Source organism: Psittacula echo (genome assembly GCF_963264785.1).
Source record: "Psittacula echo genome assembly, chromosome: 2".
NCBI classification, from domain to species: Eukaryota; Metazoa; Chordata; class Aves; order Psittaciformes; family Psittacidae; genus Psittacula; species Psittacula echo.
Window position 1 is genome coordinate 67,121,220 of NC_137737.1, and position 17,758 is coordinate 67,138,977.

Consider the following 17,758-nt stretch of genomic DNA (forward strand, 5'->3'; position numbering starts at 1 on the left):
TCATGAGTACAATTCAGGGTTTTGCCACTGCAATAGCAGACCACCGTGCTGCACTTTTAAGTGGGCTCATTTTAAACCATTTAGGACAGGGCAGAATGTAATAATTACACTGACAGCATCTTCAGCAGATACTCCATCCCCATGATTGCCTCCTTCTCTCATGCATTTTATCTGGCTGATCTGGCACACCACATACCTTGGAGGACCTGGGGAATGCTCTTCTCCACACGAGTCAATGCTGCTGTCGCAATCAGTGGAGGTGATTGCAACATCTTGAACAAACATCTCCTGTTATCCCAACAGCTTTGCATGCTAGGGCAGTTTATTATTATTATTATTTAAAGCTGCCCTCCTCTGTTCTAGGATGTCAGCGTGCAAAGTAAGCCCTTGTGGTTTCAAAGAAGTCTTTTAAAGTGTGGGAATAGGCTGATATGGCCACATCTGCTTGGATACATAGACAGTGAGAAGCTGCAGGTCTCAGAGGCCTCTTATTCATCTTAATGAGTTACTAACTTGGCAGCGTAGTGGTACTAGTAGCTAACAATTCCAAATGTCAGCTTTGTTAACTATTTCACTGTAGATCAAAGCATGTGGGAAAGGGGAGAGATTATGAAGATTTTTCAGTGTCCTCTCTAACATGTATTTTGCAAGTGATTCTTGGGAAAGCAAGACTCTGTCTCAATCTGCTTCCCAAAATCTAAACCCAAAGGTAAAAGCAGAGCAAAGGAGGGCATCCAGCTTCCAGGGAGCTAAAAGACATGCCCAGCACTCAGAAAATATATTTATATTTACTAATTTTATGTAAAGCACAAAAACTACTTGCTCAAACTGGAAGAATCTGTAGCTGTTTTATCACTACGAACATCCTGAAGGACCACCGCATACTTTGGGCATAAGGATTTAAATACTAACCTAATTTTGAAATTACCAAGGTTCCTTCTTAAGATAAAAGTAAGGGTTATACTCAAATTTGGCAGGCAGAGAATTCTTGTTTTCCCCAGTTTTTGAGGATGTTTTTATTTCAACCCAGAAAAGCAGTGGGCTTCATGAGAAAAATAATGAACATAAAAATATGTATGCCTTCTCTTTAGCCATCCCTCATGGGAACAGTTTCTTTTATCATATGCCACAACTGATCAGGGTCTTAGTTATGTGACTGTATTTCCCTCTGAAAGGTGTGCTACTTCACTTCCCATGAACACAAACCTCTGAGAGGAGCATTTGTATTGAAAATCCTCAAACTAATGTAACAAACTGATCAAAGTAATAGGAGTTTGGAATACCAGGTGCAAAAAAACTTACTAGCATTCCTCTAACTTGAAAGTGACTACACAATTTCAGCCACTGTATAGGCATGTATAGAACTCCTGAATCTGACCTGTAGATTGCTGAACTGCTATCCATAGTATTTTTCATTCTTCTTAGCCTACAGAGTCACATGCCTTGAAATGCAGGCTGATGTATTTAACTAAAAAGTGATAGTTGTGTGTTAAATAACTGTAGCAGTCCATGGAAAAGAAACGCAGCATCTTTCCTTAGATAACACTGTTCTGCCTTTGAAGACATTAAAAGAAAGAAAAAAAGAGAGAGGGAGAGAAATTCAAGCCTGGCTTTGCAGCACAACCCAAACACACCTGCCTTTGGTTTCAGCAGAGAGAAAAGATGCTCAGTACATCACAGGGACGGAAGCAAACACCAAAGTGCAGATACCACCCCCCAAAAGACACAATTGCAAGTACACGTTATTGCTGGTAGGAACTCACAACATTCACTATGTTTTTCCTCGGGGAATTCTGGATTATCCTTTAGCATGAAGATTTTTCGGAAACTGTCGGACTGCTCACAGGTCCTCACTGGCTTTCCTCTTTCAAATAAAGCAAGTTAGAGCTGTAAAAGAAAAGCAAAACAAAGTAAGAAAGGAAAGCAAGGAATAAAAGGAGAAAAATCCACAGAGCTGCTTCGCAAATAAACAATTGAGTCCTACATCTCCTTGAAGCAAACACATTTTTAACGAGCTGCCAGGATGGAGATTCCAGTACAGGGTGAGTGTATGTCAAATTCTGATCCAGCATAGGAAGAATCATTTGCTCTTCTTATTATCAACAATTAAAACCCAGTTCAGAGGCAAAGAGGCAAATACATAATTAAAATAGTTCTTGGATACTTCTGTTGCCATAACAAGAGGAAGAAAAAACTACTTAGGGTTGTTGTTTTGGGAAGTGTCTGGAAACAAAGCCCGTGGTGTGCAGAGACATCTACACAGGAAGATTTTTGTTCTCAATGAACTGCTCTAAGGGGACACAAACACCTATCTATTTCTGTAGTCATCTGTAATATTAAAGCAGAGGGGTACTGAAACCAAAAATGCACACACACTTGCTGTTCCTCACTAGGAAGTATTTTCACATCTCAGACTTAATATCATGTGGTTCTTTCATACTTATTTTTTGACAAAAATTCTTTGGCACCAACTTTTTGCCCTATTGTACAATATATTGGACTATCCTCAGCCTTTTTACTGGGGTCTGGGAATATTGCTGAGCTTCACTTCCATGTGAACCTCACACACAATACTTAAAATAGAGTGTGTATTTCCACAGGGCCCAAATTAACCATTTTTCCCTCAGCCAGGTTCCCAGGGTCTACTTGTGCTTCCTGAATTCCTAGTTTCACTTTGCGCCACAGGTTTGTGGCACCTGTCCTATCTTCTTGAAGTCAGGCTCCTCAAACACTTCACATATAATTTTCAGGATTCCCGCACATAGATCCCATCCTACCAGTGTTATGATGGAATCCATGTCCCTGAACTAAAAATGTACAGGACTAAAGTCTACACCTGAGACACTGCAAACTCTCTTTATTTTCAGTGCAGGAAACTAGGCAATCTAGAAAATGATGAATTTGACCTATCTTAAGCATCTGCTCTAGGACAGAATGAATCACTCTCTAGAAAGGTCTGCCTCTCTCCCTCCATAAAGTGAGTCTAGACACTGAGCTCAGATTAGATGGCTACAAATGAATGCAGATGAATCTCACCCTTCGTGAAGGCAGGAAACAAGTCAGACAGATGGACAAGAGCAGTTCACAGGTGAAGAGCAGAGGGAAGGCAATGCAGTGATAACTACTCAAAAAGGTTTACAGCCCTGAGAGAGTCTGGTTTAGTTGAACATACAAAGCAACAACAAAACTTTCCAAACTCCAAATCAGTATTTGCCCAGCTAATCCAGCTTTGGCGTAAGACTCCTCCAGGATTTACTGGCTGAGGCTAAGCTCTTGCAGAGGAGCATCCATGAACCAGTATCCAGCTGGCTGGCACACTGGCAATGATGATGATTACCACTACTCTCTTACATGCATCTTTGTCTTCACCTGATGGACTGTAGCAATGCCAGATACCTATTACAGAAGTCTTCCCAGCTTCAGAAACCCTGAGCTGGAGGGGCAACTCCTGTATGACAGAGACACTGCAAACTCAAGAGCCTTCAGATACCCAGGCCTCGGCTACACATCCAGAACTTTGATCACCGGCTTCTCTCCTCTACTAAAATGAGACTCTGCTGCTAATCTGATAGAGAAGCACATCATCAGATATGACCTCACAAGATTTTTAACTTTAGAAAGCAGACCAAAAAGAGAAAAACCCCACAAACTTACTGTTAAGTCAACCCTCAAAATTTTGCTTAACCCAAACCAATTAATTTTCAAGCCATTTATTTTTTCTTTAGAATTATATGAATCTCAAGATTGGAGAAAACCCAACAAAACAACAAGCTCAGAATACTCAAACCATTTTATTTCTATGTGTTAGCATTTTGTTTCAAAGTGTTAAAATGAAACATTTCAGCATTTTAAAAATTCTGTAGTTTTTCCTGCAATAATTTGGCAATCCAAAAATCTCCTAAAAATTCAACTTTTTAGTCTTCATCTCTTGTCATTCAACATTCAGAGGAACATGAAAATGGTGCCCAAAGGACTCTAAGAAAATATATAACATTTCTGCCAAAATTAGACAACTTCTAATTATTTTTCATAAGAGCAGGTAAGTTTACTCCATGTGAGTTCCATACCAGATTTTGCAGCTTCAGCTTGCACAGACTCTTCTGAGCCTCCTTGGAGAGTCAGCTGTGTGTAACACTGGGCTGAAACCCACCACACTCAGTGAAAGTTCTTCCACTAACTTCAACAGGTGGGATTAGTATTTTGATCCTGTGCAAGTTAAACAGAGCTCCAACTACTGAAATGCTGCATGCTAGCTATGCTTGATCTTGCTATCAGTCTGGAATTTGTCTCCCAGATCCCTGCCAGCACATGGACACAGAAACAAGTGACAAGCAGTATCTGTGCAATACAGTGCAGGGGTGTTCTGTAGCTGTCATCCTTCTCCATGCACACCTATTTCATAGGAAAGCTGACGTGAAGCAAGGTAGCCTACCCCTCAGGGAAACAAGGGTGAGAGACCTTGTATTTACCACAAGGTGCCTTTGCACCACGCACACAGCCAGTTATTATGGAGCAGATGATGTGCTGTAAATTCACAAGCTAGTTTAACCTGCTACAACTTGCTCACTTGACCTTAGCCGTAGGCACTTCTTTCTGCAAGGGGCAAGGCATGTCTGCCTGCAAATGTTCCCAAACATTTTTATGCTTAAGATTTAAAGACAGTCAGGCACAAATTTGAAGACCTACGGGGAGATACACTGCTCCTTGAAGTGCAATCCCAACCTGAAAAGCAAAGCACTCTAATTTCCTAATTGGGACGATCTTTAAGCTATGCAGATCTGATGGGCTGCAACTACATGCTCTTCCTGGAACAAGCAAAAGAGTCGTAACTTGGAGGGACCCACCAAGGAAGGCTGGTTTGCAGTAACAAGGTCTTAAACTGAAGTTTCAACATGATCAATGAATCATTATCACATACGTGGTTACAAATCACATCTTTGCTATAAACGGCACTTGTTATGCAAAGAAGCTGTTTTTCACGGTCCCACAGCATTGTGGAAATACAAGTATCACAGCATGGACCTGCCTTTGCGTGCTAAAAGGACTCTGAATTGAAAGATTAGAAGTGTAATTGACAGATGAACAGACCTCAAATCAAAGATCATGGAAGTACTTCTTGGGAGTATTTAGATACTAAAATTGGACCCTAGGGCAATCAGCAAATAAGAACCATAGTACAAGTGCGCAACTGCAAATTGGCAAAACTGAAAACCAGAAGCTGGCTCTGTGCAATAATCTGCATTTATTCCAAGAAAAGGTCATGCTCTACATTTTGCTTTGAAGAGCAGGCAGTCAGAGATCACTTTTTCTAGTCCTTTCCTGCAAGTTTTTATTTGCCATTCCTTGCTCTCTTGCATGATGTAATTTGGTTTTCCTAATTCACAAATCAGCATAAGCTAATAAAACTGTTTAAGAGATGGCAGTGTTGTTCCCAAGTTGTTTCATTGTTCGCTATTATCCCACAACTAATCCTTCAACTCAAATAAAACTGTAATTCATTTCCTCCTTTATTCTCTCTCTGCATGAAATAGTTTTAGACAGGTTCAATCCTGCCCCACCGCAAATGGGAAAGGCGAGGTTGTATCTTCCTGCAGTGTGTGTGATTTCAATTACCTAATGTGCGTATCATCTATCACATCAGGAAAAATCTTCTAAATTATTTTCAACAGGTTTAGCTGATTTTACACATATAGAAAAGATTCTAAGGGAAACAAAAAAACCTCAAACAAACAAAACCAAAACCACAAACCAACCAAGAATTAACTGTCTTTTAGATTTCAAGTTAATGAAAACTTCTCTATACCAGCCATGCCAAACATTAACCATCTGGACATCACCCATTTCCTGACATTTTGTCTAGTGTACAAAAGCTGCTCCTGATGGGGATGATTCATCTTTACATTAATTGCTCTGCTAGTGTAAAAAAGACTTAAATCGCAATTATGCCTACTTTAAGGCTATGGTAAAGGAATATTGTCTTAGCACTAAAGAGGCTTCCTTTGCATAAAGCAGACAGGCATCACTCTCGTTTTGGTTTAGCATCCACTTCTCATCTGAAGCTTGATTCTCCACATCTTTGTCACACAAACAAGCACTGCCCACGGCTTTGCATATGATCCATAGTGAAATGCCAAACTTCACAAGGTTTGTGAAAAGTGAATAACTGTATCTTGGTGTAAGGGAATAGTAAATCAAGTTGTCAGCACTTTGCATATCCAGAAGGTCCTAAACCAGAAAACCAGCATGCAGATGATGGGGCTCAGACAAGGAAGCAATCCATCCTGCCCCACAATTTGTAGTAAGAGGAGGAAGATCTATGTTACCTTCCCCAGCTCTGTGAACACATCCACGGGAGGCCCAGCCCAGTACCATCTTTTCTGTGTGAATGTTATTTCCAGTGTGAGTGCTTACTCACTGGGAAAGTGAAGTGCTGCAGGATGGGTACATCTGTCTGCAATCAGCAGACCGGATTGGCATGTGGGCCTGAAGGGGTAAGGCTGCAGCTCATATCCTCCAGTACAGGAGCCTCTGCTGATTATGACCACTGACTGCATAACTGATACTGTTAGCTATCTAGAAATCAGTGTCTCAAGATTTAATCTAAAATAAAAAAACACCATTATTCATCATTATTTCATCCACAGCAGGTATTTTTCACAACTTAAGGCTCAGCTGAACCACCCTTCATTTCAGCATCAACCTATGAAAGCAGACTGGGAAAGGATTTTTTAGCCCTACTCACTAGACACTTGTCTTTCCAAACCTGTCATCTGGAAACCAAGGAAACAACTTTGCCCCCAGAGTGGTCCCCACTGCTCTCACTACTCGTTCCCTAACCCAAACACCATCAAACAATTGATCAGAAAATAGATGAAGGTTCATCACCACAGGGCAGTTGTAAATATGAAAAAAGCACATGCCAGCTCAAACTCCCACTCTGTTTACATGATGCCTAATAATAATACAAACACAAACCTGACTAGGACCTCCAAGTCATCACCTATGCACAAATAACATCACAACCATACTTGCTAACTGTACTTTGGTAATACTCAGGTTTTCTAACAAAACTTGAGGTTAAACTGTGCTTAGCTCTGTGCTTCAGTAACTGTGCTTAGTTTCTAAGTTCTACAAGATTTTCCCCACAAAGAGAGTACAGCGTAAGTTATTAAACAAGCAGGTAAAGAGGTGAGCAGCGAGCGCAACTCACAATGCCACCAGGTGAAAAGAAAACCAACAGAAGCTTGTCTGGGTTGTTCTTTCTGTCTGAGAAGCAACAGTGTAGAACTGGAAAAAGAAAAATTCCTCACAAATACCTCCTATCAGATGCTAATGATATATTTTTTAACCAAAATCCATTGCCCCTTTAATACCAATACCCCCTATTGGCCACTTTCTCGTGGTTATCAAAGCAGAAACAGCGGGAGGGAGGAGAAGGAATTTCAACATAGATTTACGTTTCTCTTAGCATGCCAGCTTTCTTCATTCTCACACAGAGGTTTTAAGAAAAAACAACTCTATTGCCTGCGTGTTTGTAACACAGTCATTCCTACAGGTCTTCTGAGCAGAAGAGATTGGAAAAAGAATGCAAACGGTCCATAATAATTTAGTTAGAGCCACTGATGTTGAACAGCTATAAGCAACAAATATAACCACTCCAGATGCTCCTGTTACACAACATAAATATTTCTGTTTTTCTTGCTATTATGCAAAAAATGCAGCTCAGCTCTGAGTTGAGACAATGAGCCTCCTGTGTATTTTAAAGAACTGCAGCACCCTTGTAACTTGTTACAGATGAGAACTAGCTCAAGGGCTAGGCCTTTGTTAGACATACAGATTTCTCACAAACGACTGCCACAGCTCTCCTGCAAACAGACGGTGTTTGAAGGGGAATCCAAACACTTTGAGTCCCAAAGCATAGCAGCATCAAAACCAACAGCTGAGCTTCTGTTTATTTGCAATATTTTAAGAAGTGAAAGGCAAAACCACCTGAAGAAGATAGCTCTGTGGGTTGCAGCATTAACAAATACCAGCAAAAAGGCCTGATCTTTGGTGGCAGCAGTAATCCCACCAGATGCCCACTGTACCAATTCCCTGGTGCCAGTAAGATATGAGCTGGGTCCATGGCCTTTGCCTCGCTGGTCTCAGCCACAGGTTTCCACAGCTATTCATCTGTCTACTTACACAAAGCTTTTGGGGAGCAGCTTCCCCATAGCTGCTACCCGTGCAGCAGGTTGGGTTGAGGAGGACCTGAGTAACAGGAGCCGCCAGGCTGGGACACACATGCGGACACAGGCACAAACAATGCCACCACGTGAGCCTCGCTTCCTTAGGAAGCCAGCCCAGAACCCACCCTTAACCTTCCCCCTCCTTCCAGCACGGCCACGTCTTCTGCGCTGCTGATGCAATGTGAAACACAGGGCTGGAAAACAAAGGCACTACTGACTAACTTTTTTGCAGGATTAAGATGACTACGCTAGCTTACAACAAAGATTTCAATGATTTCAACACTGAGAGCTAAGTAACAGGAACACGGCTTGGCAGTAAATCCAGAGATTACCTGTTGAAACATTAATGGCAAACACCTTTTGATGTGGGCTGCTTTATGTGGTGCAAAAGCCAGCACTGTAATTATGCACTTCCTGTCTATGAATCTAGTATTTAAAAGTAAAGTATTACTCGGGGGTGTGTGCACGCGTTTGTGTGTGTACGTGCATGTGCGTGCATGTGTGTGTGCTACAGGAAATACTCTACAGCTGAGCCTGTGATTTACCAGCATAGCTGCACATAGTAAATCTGCAACAGGGGACCTCAGCCGTTTCATTCATCTGCACCAAGCAGAGAGCTAAAACAACTGCCATGCTTGAGACAAATGCCATTGTGAGTCACAGCAGCCAGAGTGCAAACATGTTTGCCGTTGGGTGAGTCAGACTATCACATCCTGAATTCACAAACCTTCCTATAAATAATAATTTCCGAAATTGTTGCATTTCTGTAATACAATACAATTTTAAGTGTGATGCCTCATCTATGAAGGCTTTCCTGATTACAAAGAAAATGGTTTTCTCCTCTTCCCTTTTGTTCCTGATTACATGTACCTACCTATAGTAGTAGGCTGTCTACGGTGACTGACGTGGTAACTGCGTCAATTCAAACTTAGCAAAATGCAAACATGGCTTAAAATGGGTGACAAATAAGAGACACCCCCCAAAAAACCAAAACAAAACAAAAAAAAAGAAAAGAAAAAGAAAACCAAGGACAGAACTAAACATAAGCCACAGGACCTTTGGCTTACTGTAAATGCTTTCTATATCAGCACTTTTTTGATGCTGTAATTGTGACATGCTTCAGCGTGTTCAGCATTGAGAGAAAAGGAATGCCATGCTGGTATGGGACACAGACCAACCGAGAAAAGGGGTGAGAAGTGCCGGAGAAGTGATGAGAGAGGCTGTGGCAATGTGCTGCATGTGGGCAAGGAGGGATTGGGCCTGCTGCCGTGCTTGATAGTGTATGTATACACAGCAAAAGCATGGTCCCTGCTCCAGGGAGCGCTCAGCCTCAATACAGCATACAGCAAATTACTCCTCCCCACCATGAATGAGAACATACCTAGTAACAAAATTAATGCACTGTAATAACTGGTAATGATTATCCATGACTGCCTTTAATTCAGGAAAGCATCTGAACCAGAAGTCATGCAAGAGCCTCGTGAAATAGGGCTGAACTTAAGGATATGACCAAATTTATTCAGGAGAGTGTTAATAAAGATCTGTGATGTCTTTGTGAGCAAGGAAAAAAAAATGTGATTTTATGTAAGGTTGTGGGGGGATGTCTCTAACTTCATTTTCAGTTAGGAGTTTGTTCTCATCTCACACGAAAGGGAATTCAGACACATAAGAATCTCGTTACACCAAATCAAGACAGTCTTGCTTTCTCCTAATTATTTCATGGAATAACCACTCAGAAGTTCATTTCTATTACCTTTCTCAGGCAAAATAAAAGGCCTTTTAGAAAAATTTTATTGCTAAAACAATGAAAATCTCCTGGGAACGACTTCGTTATGGAAATGAAGTGACAGCTTCTTTTATCTAGCCAAGCAGCAAGTCTGCATTTATAAAAGGCATTCTGTGCACGAAATACAGTGAGTGGGAGGACATGAAAATGCTATTTTTAATCCAGATTTCAGCATTCCTCCCATACAGATCTCCTGGAATAATAACAGCAACAACAATAATGATAATTAATAATGCCAAAAGAGGAGTATCATCTTAAAGGTGAATGGCATGCCAGAAAGGAAATTGTAGTTCAGGACCTGTAAGATTTCAGGACAAATGTAAGGTTCTTTCAATTCAATTGGCATTGTGCCATGAATTTCACAGGAGTTGAGATTTGCCCCTAAATTTTATACTGTAATTTGGGAATAAAAAGGGCAATAAATTATCATTATGTGTAACATATGCTGCATCTCTACCATTTGTTTTCTTGTAATGATTGTTATCGTCAGAAATACCACTAAACGAGAAGTTAACTGAGGAGCTGCTGTTGTCACTAGGTTTGGGTAAGTGACCATGACAGCATTTAGATCCTGGGAAGAAAGCAAACCTTGAGAAAATCCAGGACCAAGAAATGAACAAAGGTAGGGTGCAGACTTTGGCCCAAAGCTTTAAAAAAAAAAAAAAAGGCACTGGAAAGATCCTTTCCTGCTTTGCTGACCTTTGGACCTGAACCGCAGCAGCAAAGACACTGAATTAATGTATATACAGCAAGTGTGCACCAAATCCCTCCTCCCTACCAGAAATACACCGGCTCCAGTGAGCCTGGTCTGTAATTATCCTAGGGCAGAAGTTAGCCCCGATTATCCGAAGACTGTTATTCAGTTATGCTATCACCTACCAGTAGTAATTAGGATGAGCCTTTGCATTTCACACCTAATAAAAATTAACAAGAATGAGCAGGCAGTAACAAAACGCATGGGAGGCACATGCACGCCGAGGTGCAACGTGAAACTTGCTGGTGCGATCGCACTTGGAGTAACCCCACCACTGGAAAGCCCCCATTTCACACGAAATTAGAGCAAGCTGGAAAAATCACAGTCTTTCCCTTCTTACACTCGGCAGCTCTAACACAGAAACACGTCTGAGTCTGGCACTGACTCATGTTTCAAACTCAGGAGCACTCTCGAACACACATGCCTGCACAGAGCCCCCCCTGCACACACACATGCTGCACATCCCCTGCCTCACACTGCTGCCAAGGGGTACCAATCTTGTCAAAGTGATTTCCCCCCATGGCTTTAGTCCAATGCAAACCCCTCACCAGCAGTATAGCATGAAACGTGCAAGAACCAGCACCCTTGGCATGCTACACCCCAGTAAAATATCAGCCACCTAACTACTCAGGTACACTCTGTTTCCAAAAGCTATTATTTAAGGACCGTTCAGGGCACACTTGAAGGCACCTCCACTCTCTCACCGTACTACAAGACAAATTTTCATGCCATTAACCTTTATTTGCCTTTCATAGAGTAAAATTTAATGCTATTAAAATATAGAGTTCCAATTTGGTATTTTGATCACCTCCATCTGCTTCATGGGAAATGTATGGTGGTAAGAGAGAAAAAAACCACATAGGACTGGAATAAGTTATCCCCATTTTCCTTTTTTGTCCATTGCTTGCTGCCAAACATGCTTGCTGCCGGTCACTTGCCTAGTTCGCTGCCAGTGAATGCTCAGCTGGGCATGTCACCAATGTTTAACCCTCAATAAAATTAAATTGCAATAATACTTTGCACTCATTTTGGGTTTTACATATTACGAGCGCTGTAAAAGAAAATTAAATTACCTGCACACTCCATAACACCCCTGCAAGGTAAGTTGAGTATTATTATTCATACATTATGCAAAGGGGAATTTCACTGGAGATGGGATAATCCACCTGCCCAAAGCTATGCAACACAGGTGCTCCTGTTTCCTGGTTCTCTCCTTATTCCGGAAGACCAGTTTCAGCCTTTCCTGAAATTCAGAGAGTTAGGTCCTGCCTTAATTTCTCCATCTTTCTGCTGCTGAGAGAAAGGAGGGATCAGGTCTCTGTACCCAGGGGTACAAGTGGTATGTGGATGGCATGAGGGGGATCCCCGGTTGCATCAGCTTGTGGTTGGGACCAGAACTGACTGGACCTCCGGCACTCCTGTTTCCACCTCCTTGCAGCAAGTGAGGATTAGCTGCAGAGAAGAATTTAGTCTGGGTAACATTATGAGCCCCTTTCACAAAAGACAACTAACTTTTAGTCTCTGAAGACACCTAGTACTGCAAGGAGGACAGCAGAGGACCTTAGTGGTGTATGGATACTGCACACTGCTTCTCATACTCCCCCTCCCTTCTCCTCAAACACAGGAAAGGGTAAGATGGAGCAAATAAAGGTTTTATCCAGGACAAACAGTGGCAGGGCAGGAGCAGTACCCACTGCCTGCTCTTGTGGGGTGCTGCCACCCCTGCCAAACATCGATGACAGAAAAGGCCACACTGGGCTTGCCTGTAGCTGGTGCTGCTCCCAGTGCGTCAGATGCACCTGAACTTTTTAACCACCCCTTTGAGGTGAAAACCCTCATATCACAGGCTGGACAAAAGAGTAATGTAGTCAGAGATCCTGTTACAACACCAGCTGTTCATCCCCACCACTGCCAATAGCCACAGCGTAGGTGGGACCCGAATGCGCTTACTACGTCAGAAATTGCGGTTTTCTATCTGTAAAAGATCTGTACCCCTCTGTGCAGTGACACGATTAAAGCAGAAACCTTACCTGCTAGGACTGAGGATGTAATTATCCTTGTTAAAAAAAGGGCTTTTAATGGCAAAGCTCATCCCAGTTCACAGACCAAGTAAACCCTGCTTTTGATCAAAGCAGTTAGATTGGAAAAGCACTTGAACGCTTTGATCAGCTCCAGAGCTTAGACAAGGCTTAAGTAGAGGGGTTTATCTCACCTAACCTCTCACTTTTAACAACACTGGGTTGGGTCAGCTTAGTGTAACCAGATCCTCAGCCGTAGCTGCAAGTTTTGCTTGCCCTGAAGCACCAGCTCAACCCAAAGCCTCTTTAGCTATCCCACCTAAGCGCCCCATCACCCTTGCAGATCAGCAGATGAGCTCCACAGTTTAAGTGGATTAGCTGTGCTGAACAACTCTGCTACATCCAGCTCTTTTGTCAGCAGCGCTCGAGATCCAGTCACCAATGATCTTACATTCAGCCACTCCAGGAGGTTTTGCTGCAGAGGACAAAGATGGGCTAAGGACAAACCTGAACTGCCTCCAGGCTCTGGGAGAAACAAAGGCTCGTAGCTTAGGCTCGGTGGGCATCCCAAGAGGATCACTGAGCCAGCAGAAGTGTCAGCAAAGATTTCCCCCTACGCACACCCTCTTTGGCACCAGGGTTTGGGGTTGGCTTTCCACTACAGCAGACCTCAAGGATAAAAAGTATCAGCTTGACACACCACACACCACCTTGTCATGACTTCTTCCACGAAATCCTCAGCAGCAGCACATAGCAGAGCGGTGCTTAAAACAACGCAGTAACAGGATGCCTTCCTGATCCCACCTACCCTAGCCACCTATCTTAGTCTGGGAGAAACAGCCTCTACTGTGTCTTAGCAGCTATAAAACTCTCTTCTAGCAAACCAAGTCTCTCAAAAGGCAACGAATCGCAATTTCCCAGGTACACCATATCCTTCTCCCAGCCACTCCTCCCAAAGGCAGCAGGCAGAAGTGCCACATAACATAACATAATCAGTGTGAAGTTGTAACAGTGTGGGAGAATGTGGCAATTCATGGAAAATGTCATCGACCAAAAGGCAATTAGCAGCAAGTCTAAAAGCAGAAGCAGAAGGGAGTGGTTTCCTAACAAAACAAGCCTTGTTAAAAAAATAAAAGAAAAAAACCCAAACCACCCGAAAACTTGCTTTCCTCAAAAAAGCAGCATTCTCAGGAGACTGAAAGCATGTGAAAAAAAACCCAGAAACACCTCTGTGAAGCTTTCTGTAAAGATTATTCTTTACAGACAGATTTGGCAGCCCTTTCCGCTCTGTCTCCTAACGCCATTGAGTATAACTACGTTAAGTCAATAAGCAAAACCACTCAAAGTTGGGTTGTGTTTTTTTTATTTTGAGGTTTTCTAGGCCAAGAAAGGAAGCTGTGCGATACGAAAGTTTTCAGAAGTGGGAGTTGTGCCTGCCTTGCTTCTAATTGTAGTGAAACTGTCAACCTCTGTGTTGTGTTTCAAGGCTTTACACTTCAAAATCATTCCCTCTGTGCTTTGAATTCCTATACTTTTAAGCTAACTACTTCTAAAAGTGCTGTTTGAAAAATGGCATCTTCAACCACATTTAATGTTGAGAATAAATCTAAACTTGCAAAGTCTCACTGGGTCTCTGCAAAAACGCAATTTTTTTTAGCCTACTTGACAGCCAATCTCTTGGAAATTATTTGTGCAGAAATTTAGTTTAAATTACTTCATATCAAGACATATAAGAGCAAATGTGCTTTTCCTTATAAGCTAAACATAATTATGTTCTTTCTACCTTAGATGAAAAAAACACCAACATACAAGCAGCAAACAAGATTGAAACCAATTAGTAATCTTACAACCTAAAATCCTACCAATGTGTAGGCATGTATTAATCGTATTTCAGAATGAGCTCCAGACGCACGTGGCTAAAAAAAAAAACAGAACTAGGCTGACTTGCTTTCTGCCTGCCAAGAGAAAGTGGGTCCATATACTACAGTGAGAATAAGAGGCACACAGTGCCCTTGGAAAGATGTTCTCTGCCTTTGAGCAGACCCCATCAACACCAGAATGGTAAATTCATAGATAAGCTAAATTCCTCTTCAGTGCCCAGACCCGATCAAGTAAGGAAACAGATCCATGTCAAACTGCAGGGAACTGAGGAAGCTCAGTGCTTTCCAAGTGCCCCTGCATAATTTGAATTTCAGGGTAATTAGAAGGCCATGCTCCTTTCATGCTGTCACAAACCCAGGAATATTTACATTGCTTTGGCTTTAATGATTTTAAACACAGAAGATCATTTGGGGAGAGTAAAGACAGGCTCAGTAGGGCTTGGGTATATTTACACTTTTGTTGCCCAGTGTGGTAAAAGGAATCCAGGGTAAACATTCACTGCTAAATAATTGGGGAGATGGAGAACTGGCATGTAAATAGCTCAGAGCATGCAGGCTGAGAGTCAGCTCAGCCAGGAACTTTATTCTAGCTAACGGGACAGTGCCCAGTGCAAGGAAGACCCAAGACTGACTACAGTTCCTGAGTAATACTTCCACTGAACAGAAAATTATACTGTACTTTGTGGGGCTGAACAACTTTGAAGTACTATCTTGAGGTCTGCCAAAGTTTGAGGTGTTCCAGACACCAGGTTTCAATTTAAGCTAACCTATATTTTATATCCTTCTCCCGGACTCTCATCTCTGGTTTAAAGGAGGACAGCACAATACTTAACCCTGGGGAAAAAGCTCCTACCACTGCTAGTGAATGACTCCCCCTCATAGCATTTGGAGATTGTACTAACCACCCTTCAAGGAAGTCCCACCTCACTGTTTGCTCACTGTACAGTGGATGCTTGGCTGGGCCAAGCTGAGATGCTACAAACAAGCTCCCACACTGGCATTGGTTATTTCTGCACTTGGGAAGCAGGGGTATGTGGCCTTCCCTCTGCAGTCCTCTCATCACCATTTCTCCATGCACGGATGTGATTCCTCCCCATCTCTTTCCAGCCCAACAGAAAAAAAAAAGCCTTAACCAGACAGGAGCAATGCTGGCAAATGGCCTTCTCCTTCAAACTCCAGCACCAGCTTGGGCAAGAAGTGAGGAAACGCAGCCACGTCACATGGGAAACAGCTGAGCTATCGCAAACAACAGCCAGCAACCCTTTTGACAAACCAGAAAGTGCCCAACCCAAATCTAGTTTCCAAGTGGAAAGGCTGCCCTCTGCTTCAACAGCAGACTCCAGCTGAGCTGGATCACCTTCTCAAATATCCCTTGTCTGCCACAGCAATCCAGCAAACATTGCCATCTAATCATTCTCATAGTATACAAATCTGTTCCTGGCTTGGCACAAGGTTCAGTGCAAACTTTTTGCTAATCTTGCATTAATTTCATTTTTCCCCCCCTTTTCCACATCATGTCAGTCATCCCTGTGTCTCAGCATGAAAGAGTTAATGGAAGAAAGAACCACCCTAGCATGTGCTTCATGCAAGAATAAGTGGACTGGCCAGCTACCAAAGCAGATTGTTAAAGATTGCACTGAGCTCCTGATTTTTTTACCCTCAACTGCGATAAACCTAAGAATTGAATGTGGACATAAATGTAAACCTAGACCTCATCTGCTGATAAAGCAAAGTCTTTGTACTTGCACAACTGCCATTAATTGTACACAAAATACTTAAGATTTCATGAATTTTCCTACATTCAAAAACTGACCTGCAGTCTGCCCGAGGCAGCCAATGTGAACTGCATGCTCAGCAGAATTGCATATTAAAGACAGATTATGCTATAATACAAAATCAGGCTGCTAGGAAAGTGAATCATTTGTGCAACTCTTAAATGCTCAGAGTACTTTGAGCACACTTCACCACACCAGATTAAAACACGTCTATTGTGGTTCTCGTCTGAAAGGCAGCGCTAGGTAACAGGTTTATGTTACTTGCCCCTTTCATCACAGGCTCGAGCAAAAGTAGTGCCTTCAGGATTCTGTCAGACTCCACTATTAAACTTTTCTTTTAATTAATTGAGGCTACTCTGCTATTTGAGGATTTTTACATTGCTGCAATTGCATTAACAGCTTGGAGAAGAGAGCATATGTGTATGCACATCATTTCTTCCCAAAATCTCTAGGGAAACTTCAGCTGCAGATTTTGGCCATCAGCATTCATGCTGCTGCTCAGAAGATACTTGAATTCTGATACAGAATTCTAATTCTAACTTATTTCTTACTAAGATACTCCCTCCTTACATGCATTCATGTCAGACATGAACTGTGTTTTAGCAGAGTTTCCTTGATTAATTATTACCAAATCACTTGGAGGTTTCTCCATCACAAATCAGGTATAGGCAGCTAGGACCTACATAACAGGACTCAGTCTCTACACAGTTTCATTTTGAATGGCATAAATTACCTTGGGTCAGCTTATTTCCATGTTGGTTCATGCTCTGCTCTGCTCTGACCTTCCCTGAGGATCATGGGGACCCACTTGCTCCAAACCCCCTCATTTCCTGTTTTAGATTCCTTCCTATTTCAAGTCTACTGTAACTGACCTGTAGGCATGAAATCTACCCTGGCATGTGACTAGCAACCCTTTCTACAGCCTGTATTATCACTATTATTATTATTATTATTATTATTTACATGACCATTATGAACATTATTAACAACAGCAAAATATTTTAATCTACACTGCTAGCAAATTCAATTTTCACATCTATAATAAACAGAATTCTGCATACAAATAGACATTTGCTCTTACATGCTGGGTTTGGAGGCACAAAAAGAGGAGGTGTATTTCAGATTGCCCCGTGGCATCTATACATAATAGCGCACCGTCAAGTTAGGCAGAAGTCAGTGGTAACCCAGTCTATTTTCAGTTATCCAATACTTCCTAGTTCACGACTAGTTTACTAAAAATTAAAGCAAACCCCACAAAAATAGCTTATGATAAAAATTCATACCCAGAATTCAAGGAACTGTGTTGCAAGGTGCACA

At 42.0% G+C, this 17,758-nt stretch overlaps 1 protein-coding gene across 8 annotated transcripts in view; it reads right to left on the reverse strand.

Annotated features, from left to right (window-relative positions):
• ATXN1 (ataxin 1) overlaps positions 1-17,758 on the reverse strand; it is a 228,320-nt gene that overhangs the window by 93,053 nt on the left and 117,509 nt on the right. For all 8 annotated transcript variants that reach the window (XM_080611986.1, XM_080611984.1, XM_080611980.1 and 5 more), the window contains one exon: positions 1,764-1,887. The gene's annotated coding sequence lies outside the window, so the exon portion shown is untranslated. The remainder of the gene's footprint in view (positions 1-1,763; positions 1,888-17,758) is intronic.